Source organism: Ovis canadensis, chromosome 22 (genome assembly GCF_042477335.2).
Source record: "Ovis canadensis isolate MfBH-ARS-UI-01 breed Bighorn chromosome 22, ARS-UI_OviCan_v2, whole genome shotgun sequence".
NCBI lineage: Eukaryota > Metazoa > Chordata > Mammalia > Artiodactyla > Bovidae > Ovis > Ovis canadensis.
In genome coordinates, this window is record NC_091266.1 from 40,004,771 (window position 1) to 40,014,789 (window position 10,019).

The window sequence follows — 10,019 nt, forward strand, 5'->3', positions numbered from 1 at the left end:
CTCAAATTAAAGTCTTACAGGAAGCGAGAACCACCAAATTCCTATGACTTACCTAGTTTGAGATGCCGAAGGAATCGGAAACAACTTTGAGTAAATGCCCCTTCTTTCTTCCCCTGACGTTTTCTTCTAGACTGTTTGCCGTTCCCACTTTTTTTTTATCCAGACCCAGCCAAGGTGTGTTAGAGCTGAGTGATCTTTCAAAAATGTTCACTTCTCTCCCCCTTGTTTCTTTCAGTTCTTTGCTTCCAAACAAGTCCTGACAAAGGTGTGTTGAGGTTTAAAGCATGACTCCACCCTTCCAATTATCTGACACTTGCAGGATTGAAAAAAAAATCTGCCTCCAGGAATCAAACTTTACAGGAGGCAGAAACCTTCTCCAGTTTAGAGCTATGGGGTTAACCATTTATGGGCCATGGGAAAAGGGAACAAAGGTTCAGCACAAAGGAAATGACCTTTTATTACTCCTCCTTACCTTTCACAGCCAGAGAACTGCCACAGCTTGGTATTCCCCTCCCTCGCTGTCATCAGTTCAGCTCAGTTCAGTCACTCAGTCATGTCCAGCTCTTTATGACCCCGTGGACTGCCGCATGCTAGGCCTCCCTGTCCATCACTAACTCCCAGAGTTTACTCAAACCCATGTCCATCGAGTCAGTGATGCCATCCAGCCATCTCATCCTCTGTTGTCCCCTTCTCCTCTCACTTTCGATCTGTCCCAGCATCAGCGTCTTTTCAAATAACATAGTTCTTTGCACCAGTGGCCAAAGTATTGGAGTTTCAGCTTCAGCATCAGTCCTTGCGATGAACATTCAGGACTGATTTCCTTTAGGATGGACTGGTTGGATCTCCTTGCAGTCCAAGGGACTCTCAAGAGTCTTCTCCAACACCACAGTTCAAAAGCATCGATTCTTTGGCACTCAGCTTTCTTTATAGTCCACCTCTCACATCCATACCTGACTCCTGGAAAAGCCATATCCTTGACTAGACGGACCTTTGTTGACAAAGTAATGTTTCTGCTTTTGAATATGCTGTCTAGGTTGGTCATAACTTTTCTTCCAAGTAGAAAGCGTCTTTTAATTTCATGGCTGCAATCACCATCTGCAGTGATTTTGGAGCCTCCCAAAATAAAGTCTTTCACTGTTTCCATTGTTTCCCCATCTATTTGCCAAGAAGTGATGGGACCAGATGCCATGATCTTCGTTTTCTGAAGGTTGAGTTTTAAGCCAATTTTTTCATTCTCTTCTTTCACTTTCATCAAGCTCTTTAGTTCTTCACTTTTTGCCATAAGGGTGGTGTCATCTGCATATCCGAGGTCATTGATACTTCTCCCAGCAATCTTGATTCCAGCTTGTGCTTCATCCAGCCTGGAATTTTGCATGATGTACTCTGCATATAAGTTAAATAAGCAGGTTGACAACATACAACCTTGACATACTCCTTTCCTGATTTGGAACAAGTCTGTTGTTCCATGTCTGGTTCTAACTGTTACTTCTTGACCTACGTACAGATTTCTCAAGAGGCAGGTCAGGTGGTCTGGTATTCCCATCTCTTTAAGAATTTTCCACAGTTTGTTGTGATCCATACAGTCAAAGGCTTTGGCATAGCAAATAAAGCAGAAGTAGATGTTTTTCTGGATCTCTCTCACTTTTTCAATGATCCAGCAGATGTTGGCAATTTAATCTCTGGTTCCTCTGCCTTTTCTAAATCCAGCTGCCATGGGAATAGTCAAAACCCGGATGTGTGCGACTCCTAGTGTATCCAGGCCTGTGGGGGACCTGTGATCAGGGTCTGAGCCTAAGCCCTAGAGAAACTATGAAGTTGACAGGATTTATTTCTGAGATCTGTTTCCCCTATATATCACGGACAAATGCTGGTGACTTAAACAGTAAAGAATCTGCCTGCCACGCAGGAGACCCGGTTCTATCCCTGGGTCAGGAAGATTCCCTGGAGAAGGAAATGGCAACCCACTCCAGTATTCTTGCCTGGGAAATCCCATGGACGGATAAGCCTGGCAGGCTACAGTCCATGGGGTCGCAAAAAGTCGGACATGACTGAGCAACTAACACTAACTAACTACTCCCCTATATATATCTTTTCCCTCTTTCTCTGATTCTGATTCAACCCAGGTCAAGCTTACCTGAAGGAAACAGCCATGAACTAATTCAAAGTAAAATGTTAATAACTGAAAATACAGAGTAATTTGGTGGCATAGGGTTCACATTTTTAAAGTAACCAGATAAAGTAATGCTGACTCCAAAGAGTGAAGTGAGGAACAGGATTTTAGGCATTTAGCAAGCTAATAATGGAAAGAGATACTGTTGGGGAGGGTTAAGGACCTTCTTGGCCCTCAAATCAGCACCCATGTAGACTCTATACAAGCAAAGACACATGTGAACTCCCAGAGGCCCTGTAACTCCAGGTATAACTCATAGGACCCTTAGACTTTTCTGAAGGACCAATTTGCACCAACCTAGAAAGTTCTCATGAACACTGGATGGCATCTGGTTTTCTGGGACCCCCTAAAGACTACTTGAGACTCTTGGTATTGGTAATATGGGAAATCTGACCCTGGAACTCACTCAGACAGTTCTTTGGAGCCATAACATCTTCTTGGGACCCAATGCCAGGTCTGGATTCCTTGATTTGAGGCATGATTCCTGGATCCTAGAGGGGAGTTGTGGGATTCTGGTAGCACAGTATCCATGCATGTCTGCACCATGCTATTGTGGGTACTCATACTGAGTGGATGAGTAGCAGACCACTAAGCACCCTCTATGGGGTTCTCACTCCTAAGCTCCCAATATTTCTGCACTGAAGTTGCTTATTTCAGAAAACTGTCAATGGTCTAGAATGTGACACTATTGGGTTCTTGTCTCCTGGAATGTTCCTGACTTCCCTAAATAGTTACTCATCATGTCTGCTGTTCATCTCACAGAAGAGTATTGAAGAATCTGGAAGATGGAAAGCTTTCAGCATGAAATTAACATAACACTATCTCATTCACTTATTCATTAATTCATGAATTAAACAAAGATATACTGGCTTTTTGGCTCCTTAACTTGAAGTCAGACATTGAACTGAGAATTTGGTGGTGAAATACTGATATATTTTCAGTTATTATGGAGTTCAGGGTCCAATGGAGGTGGACAGGCCTTAAATGTATTAGTCTGCTAGGGCTGCTATAACAAAATCCTGCTGGCCTTGCTAAAGAGAAATAGCAAGCCCCAGATGGAGTCATTTGCCCCAACAACACAGTAAAACAAGACTTAATTACAGTTTTCACTTTTCCTAGGAATGGAATCTTTAAGTAGACAATCCTAAATTTCCTGATCAGCACTTAGTGAGGTAATTTGCATAATAAGAACCCTGACATTCCCTTTCCCCCCTAATAATGATCTGGCCTGAAACAATTCTTTCTTATCTTTTGCTAATAACATCCTCACCCACCCTCCTCTGTCTGCAAAAACCTTTCATTTTGTACAGCCCCTCACAGAGCTTCTATTTATTGGACCAGATGCTCCTTGATTCTTGAATCTTTGAACAAAGCCAATTAGACCTTCAAATCTACTCTGTCAACTTTTTCTTTTTTAACAGATTGGTGGCAGCAGTGGGATCCAGGTGAACTTCTGAAGGCATTCAGTACATTCAAGGGTGGTGCCACATAACCCATTTTGAGTTCACTCCTTTCTCACTGTTTCCAAGGGATGTTGGCGAGTTCCTCTCTGCTAAGCTATGCTTTTTTGCATTCAAGCTCCCAATCTAATCGGCTTTCCTCCTCAGGACAAGTTAGCTTGAGCACGTAGATGATTCTACTCAGAACCCAACTGAACTGGCAGATGGTTCTGCCTGCAGCCCAGTCTCTAACCTTTCAGACCACAGTTGTCCAGGTGGAAAATCCAGCCCTTGGCTCTGTCCCTGGATTCCACATTGAACACTGCTGATAGTTTGGTCTGCAGTTCTGTTGTGAATCCTTCCTCAGGTTTCATGTTGGTAGCTGCTGCTGGTACCTGGAGCTTTCCATTTATGTGGAAGCAAATAATAGGTCCCAGTCCTTGGGGTTTGCTGGTCCAATCCTTTCCCCAGTCCAAGATTCCATGGGAACTGATGGTGGTGTGCACAGGGCTGTCTTCTGGCCAGGACATGTGAACATCTCTTAGTTGCTGCCAGTACATTAAGGTGTTTGTCTTGTTTTGTGCAGATAAAGGCTATTGCTCAGTTGGTACCTGGAAAACCAAATGAAACTCCTGGGAGGTTTTGTCACCAGATCCCAGATCCCATGTTGGGAACTACTGATAGCAGTGGTAGTCCCCCATTTATTTGGAATCATTCCACAGTCCCCATTTTGGGGGACCTGTGGATTCAGTTCTTTCTCCACACCCCAGATTATTGGTGTGGCTCCAAGAAACCCAAAGGCCTAGTTAAGAGCAATGGGATACTTTATATCTAAAGAGTTGTGTGAGCCACCTTATGGCACACTCATTTGCTTTATGTTTAACATCAACAGTCCTGGAATGGAAGCTGAAGGTGGCAAGATTTTACTAAAAACAATCTAGAATTACAATGGTCATTATGAAGAAAATTTCAAACAGACAAGATCATTTTAAAAGTGACCCAGCAATCCCACTGCTGGGCATACACACCGAGGAAACCAGAATTGAAAGAGACATGTGTACTCCAATGTTCATCGCAGCACTGTTTATAATAGCCAGGACATGGAAGCAACCTAGATGTCCATCTGCAGATGAATGGATAAGAAAGCTGTAGTACATATACACAATGGAGGATTACTCAGCCATTAAAAAGAATACATCTGAATCAGTTCTAATGAGGTGGATGAAACTGGAACCTATTATACAGAGTGAAGTAAGCCAGAAAGGAAAACACCAATACAGTATACTAACGCATATATATGGAATTTAGAAAGCTGGTAATGATAACCCTATATGTGAGACAGCAAAAGAGACACAGATGTATAGAACAGTCTTTTGGACTCTGTGGGAGAGGGAGAGGGAGAGGGTGGGATGATTTGGGAGAATGGCATTGAAACCTGTATAATATCATATAAGAAACAAATTGCCAGTCCAGGTTCAATGCAAGATACAGGATGCTTGGGGCTGGTGCACTGGGATGACCCAGAGGGATGGTAGGGGAGGGAGGTGGGAGGAGGGTTCAGGATGGGGAACACGTGTACACCCGTGGCGGATTCATGTTGATGTATGGCAAAACCAATACAATATTGTAAAGTAATTAGCCTCCAATTAAAATAAATAAATTAAAATTTTTTAAAAAGTGCCCTTAAAAGCAAGAGTTCCCAAATCAAACAGGACGGAATACCTATTTTAATTAGTATGATGAAGGCTCTAAAATTTTTTGAAATTTCAAAACAGTTTCATTAAGTTTTGTTGTAAAAGACTAATGAAAAATGAAGGACACAGCTAGTATTTAAAACAACACCTAGGCCTCCCCCATTACACTCTTCTAGGAGTTCATCAAAACACTGGCCCAGAAATTGATGCTTCAATTATAAACAATGGAGACACTGGAAAAAAGATTATCCTCAAAGGCCCTAGGCAGATTCTTCAACATCAACTTAGATGCCCTGATACAGAACCCTCCCAAAGTGACAAAACTCAGGGATTTTCTGGTAAACTGCTGCATTATTCCCTTAAACAGCCAAGGAGGAACTAAAGTTAAAATTTATTGGGTTGTTCAATACTGTCAGAAATATTCAGTTTGTCCCAACTGAAACCTGACAAGATGTTTGAAAGGATTTAATAACTTTACGATTAGAAATGAGGCCAGATTGGAAGCTGTTATTCAGGGCCTGCTAGGAATTTATTTTCGAAGGGCTTCTCCCCTAAGCTAAATATATTGAGAGAAAGAGACACTCCAACCGTAGGCGGATGGGCGCACCAATCCTTTTTTGTCAATTCTCAAACCTCCTTTATTCATTTCAAAATAGTTGTAGATATCAGGACATTAGAAACAGAATTGTCCGGTAAATATGCCCCCAAACTCCATCTTGGAGAAAATTTGGATGCCTTCTCTATGAATCTTCTACCCTCATCTTCTCTAGAACCTAAGAGCCGTTCTTTGAAATACGCATGTTTCTCATCAGAAGAAAACGGGGAAGAAGTATTTGGAAGCTGGGAAGATTTAAAAAAAAAGCAAAAACTCAAGTGTCTTCTCCACAAATATGAGTTGTTATAAGATCTCTGCTGGCATGTCTATGTGTGTCTATATGTACATGTTATGGATGTGAGATACTTTGTACCTATGGCTGCTATTGCCAAAAATAATTTTGCAAAAGAGCTGTATTTAATTTGGTTTAAACTCAAGTACTTATATAAACTAAGAGTTGGGTATTCCACAACTCTCAGAATATAGAGACTACCCCAAATGTTCTTTTTAAGTCTATGTGATCTAAGATTAATCCTTTATAAATAAAATCTAGTTAAAGTTTTTGGTTTAATTAAAACAGACATGTCTTTAGAGTTATCAGCTTTAAATATTAACACTTTTTATTCTACATTTGTTTACAAATTTATCAATAAGAAAAATAGATATGATGAAGTTCAGATAGGACAAACCACTTTAGGGACCAAACGATTTAGTTTGGGAAAAGAGTTTATAAACATTTTAACAATTATATTTTCTGGCATATGTACTTAAAACTAACTTCTAAAATGTTTTAGTAAATTGGAACCTTAGAGTTTTGGTAAATTAAGGTTAATGATAGAAATTCACTGAATAGAGTGTTTCAAAAAAACTAAAATATTATTTATTGAACATAGGTTTATCTATTTTTGGCTTCTTTTTAGAGGAACTTAAGGTATACTCAGTTCTGTTAGAAAACATGTCCTTTTATCACAATGAAAGATTACATTGTGAAGAAGGACGTTTCTAGAAATAATGAAATGTATTCACAAATTTGTCAATCTAAAGAATGCTGGTATAAGAGACAGTGTACAACTGTTTACATCCTAAATTTTCATTAGAAATTAAGGGTTTAGAATACTAATGTTATTAAAGCTACTGAAAATAAAAAGCAAAGCATCTCCATATGCCAGGAAAGTAGATTGTGTTTTTGGCTAAGAAAAGGAATGAGGATTGAAGATCTATTTTTGTTAAGAGGAAGTGAGAGTAATTTTGTCTAAACTAGAATATCTGTTTATTTCAAAGAAATGGAAGAAAATGAAGGACAGAGTAAATGTATAAAGAAAGAAAGAGAAAAAAAGTATTGTACCTCATGTAATCAAACTGGTTAAAATCCACTTTTTACTATAAGGGTTTTAAAATTTAAAGTTTAACATCATAGTGTATTTATGTTAAAGTAGAACTTAAATTTTCTTTCATCTGCTAACTAAATAATTAAGAATTGTTTTATATTGATCCATAATCCTATTTAGTCAAGTGTCCAACCCTTTGGATATTTCTGACAAACTTTCCAAAATCAAGTTCTAAAAATGAAGTCTTTCTGATCTAGAAAAAACTTTGGGATTTTTCCAGAGGGCCCCTGGAACATCCCAAATATTTGTTAAACTAGTTAGGCTTTCTTCATATATTAAATTACATGAGAAGCATTGCCAAATAAGAAGTAACATTAAGATTTTTTTTCCTTAATGTTGTGTCTTCAGAGGTAGATGTAAGTGTTCCAGAAATTATGTAAAATGCTGGTATAAAGTGCCATCTGTCATAAAAATTGAGGCTCACACCAAAGGACTGAACATGATATCAGGGAAATTCCCTGGCTGATTTTCATGCAAGGGCAGCAGCAATGAATCTACAGCGATTGTGGCACTTGTGGGTGAAGCCCATTCTGCTTCTGCAGAAAATGACCCCTCGTTGCCTAACTTCTGACATTCTGATGTCCTTGTAACATGGCAACCGTCTGCTCCTGAATCGGAGCCATTAAAATGGGTAAACAATGGCTGTAAGTGAAATGAACAGAAAGGGCTATGGAGGCAAAAAAGGCAGTGGCTTGGTTCTTCCTGGTTCCCTGGCAAAATCCATTTTGTTTTCAAATTTCTTAATCCACAATAGGGAAAACTTTTTATTTGTCCCCAGAGGCCTCAGAACTCCTCCTTCTGGGTCCTTTGAGTGTATCTACCTGGACTTTGTTCAGTTGTCATGTAGTATAGGTGATCAATATGTTTTTGTTGTTGCATGTATGTTTTCTGGATGGGTTGTAGCCTTCCCTTCTTGCATTTACATCAACAACCAGGCCAAATTTAATATAAACAAGTTAGTTTCACTGAGATTATGCTTGGGAAAAAATGTAAAGAGAAATATGTTTGTACCTTTATAGACATTAGATTCTAGTCTTGTTAATTATCTTTGAGGTTTTGTTATATAAATGTAAACTAGACTGAATCCTGAATTCTTCTAGTTTCCTCAAATATCTGGCTAGGAGAAATGTTTTTAAATTTCTCCCACCCTTCTGTTTTGGAATCACAAGAACAAAGATGGCCCTTCAATCACCTTGAAAGGGGCTGTGACTGGTCCTCCTCACTACCCAGATGGCAGTGAGACTACAGGACTTGAGCCTCGGATACACATCTCACAACTACAAGGACTATACCTGACCTGTGGTTCTGTACAGATTCTAGAGATCTCCAAATCTAACTGACAAGGAAGAGCTGCCATCAAGTTAGGCTGCTTCCAAAGTGACAGATTAAGCTGCTGCTAAGTCGCTTCAGTCGTGTCCAAATCTGTGCAACCCCATAGACGGCAGTCCACCAGGCTCTCCCATCCCTAGGATTTCCAGGCAAGAACACTGGAGTGGGTTGCTATTTCCTTCTCCAATGCCGGAAAGTGAAAACTGAAAGTGAAGTCACTCCGTCTCTTCGCGGCTCCTCCGTCCATGGGATTTTCCAGGCAAGAGTACTGGAGTGGGGTGCCATTGCCTTCTTCGGCAGACAGGACCAAGAATCACCAATTTGGGAGATTCTCCTCACCTGAGACCTTCTAGCTTCAGGCTGAGACATCTTTGTGGCTCCTCTGCTCAGGCTGTTTGATGGGGGTGGACCCAGTCCTTTCTGTTGCTTCGACAAAGACCCACCCAGGACCTGAATGGGCTCACACTCTGCACTGTGATACCTTCCCAGATGCTGCAGCAGTGAGAACCCACCCTGGCCCAGGAACGAGTCCTGGCAGCCCCAGTGAGGCCTAAGCTCCTCCCTTGGTGACATGTTCTGGGGCTCCAGTGTTTTGCCCATGCTCGCCACTGTCCCTGGCCCTGATTTGGAGAGTGATGGACAGTGCTGGGCAAACAAGACATGCCCTGGGAGACAATAAAGACCTGCTCTCGTTCAGACATCCTCTTCCCTTCCCCAACCAGAATCCCATGGTGACGGATGGCAGGAGGCCCCAGCCTCGGGCTGATGGCTCACAGAGAGGGCTGACAGCCAAAGACTGGCCAAAAACAAAGGGCTTTTTGACTTTCCAATCCCAATGAGAAGCCTGGATGACTCCAGCAAGTGTGTTTCCCTAAAACTCACTCTCCTTGGGAACAATTAAAAAATCTCAGAACAGCCAAAAGGAGGCATGGTCTTGGGGCAATTAATGACCCCCACAACAAGCTAAGGCCATTTCTATTATATGTAAGCTTGTTAGTGAGAAAGAAACCACTGGTTGTTGCTGGCTCCTGCTGGTGCTCAGTTACTGTGGTGGCAAGAGTACTGCCACCAGGGTATTTGTGGTGGGAAGGGGCTTGGGCTGTGCCAACTGCTCCTAATTAAGCCAGTTAGACATTGTCAGATTGCAGAATACCCACGTCAGTACAGCTCAACTGGAAGAGAAATTAGGGTTCAGCTCTTAGCACCTCAGTTCTGCCCCATAGTTAGAGGAGCTTCCTATGCCTTGCCCGCTCTAGCCACTTGCCTGAAATAATAGCAAAGGCCTGCTTTGATCCCAGCCTTGTGAGCAATGGTCCAAAGCCCCTTCCCACCACAGATAGATTAAGACCTCCTACTTAAACATGAAACCCTTTCTTGTCTTTCCTTTACTCTGACATTGACCTA

General features: G+C 41.3%; 1 protein-coding gene across 2 annotated transcripts in view; it reads right to left on the minus strand.

Moving 5' to 3' along the window:
• COL17A1 (collagen type XVII alpha 1 chain) overlaps window positions 1–2,494 on the minus strand; it is a 49,322-nt gene extending 46,828 nt beyond the window's left edge. The window contains exon 1 of one of the 2 annotated variants that reach the window (XM_069567038.1): window positions 473–2,494. The gene's annotated coding sequence lies outside the window, so the exon portion shown is untranslated. Of the gene's footprint in view, window positions 1–52; window positions 172–472 lie in introns of those variants that run through there. The other variant, XM_069567037.1, reaches the window with a different exon arrangement.
• Between the last annotated feature and the right edge of the window lie 7,525 nt (window positions 2,495–10,019).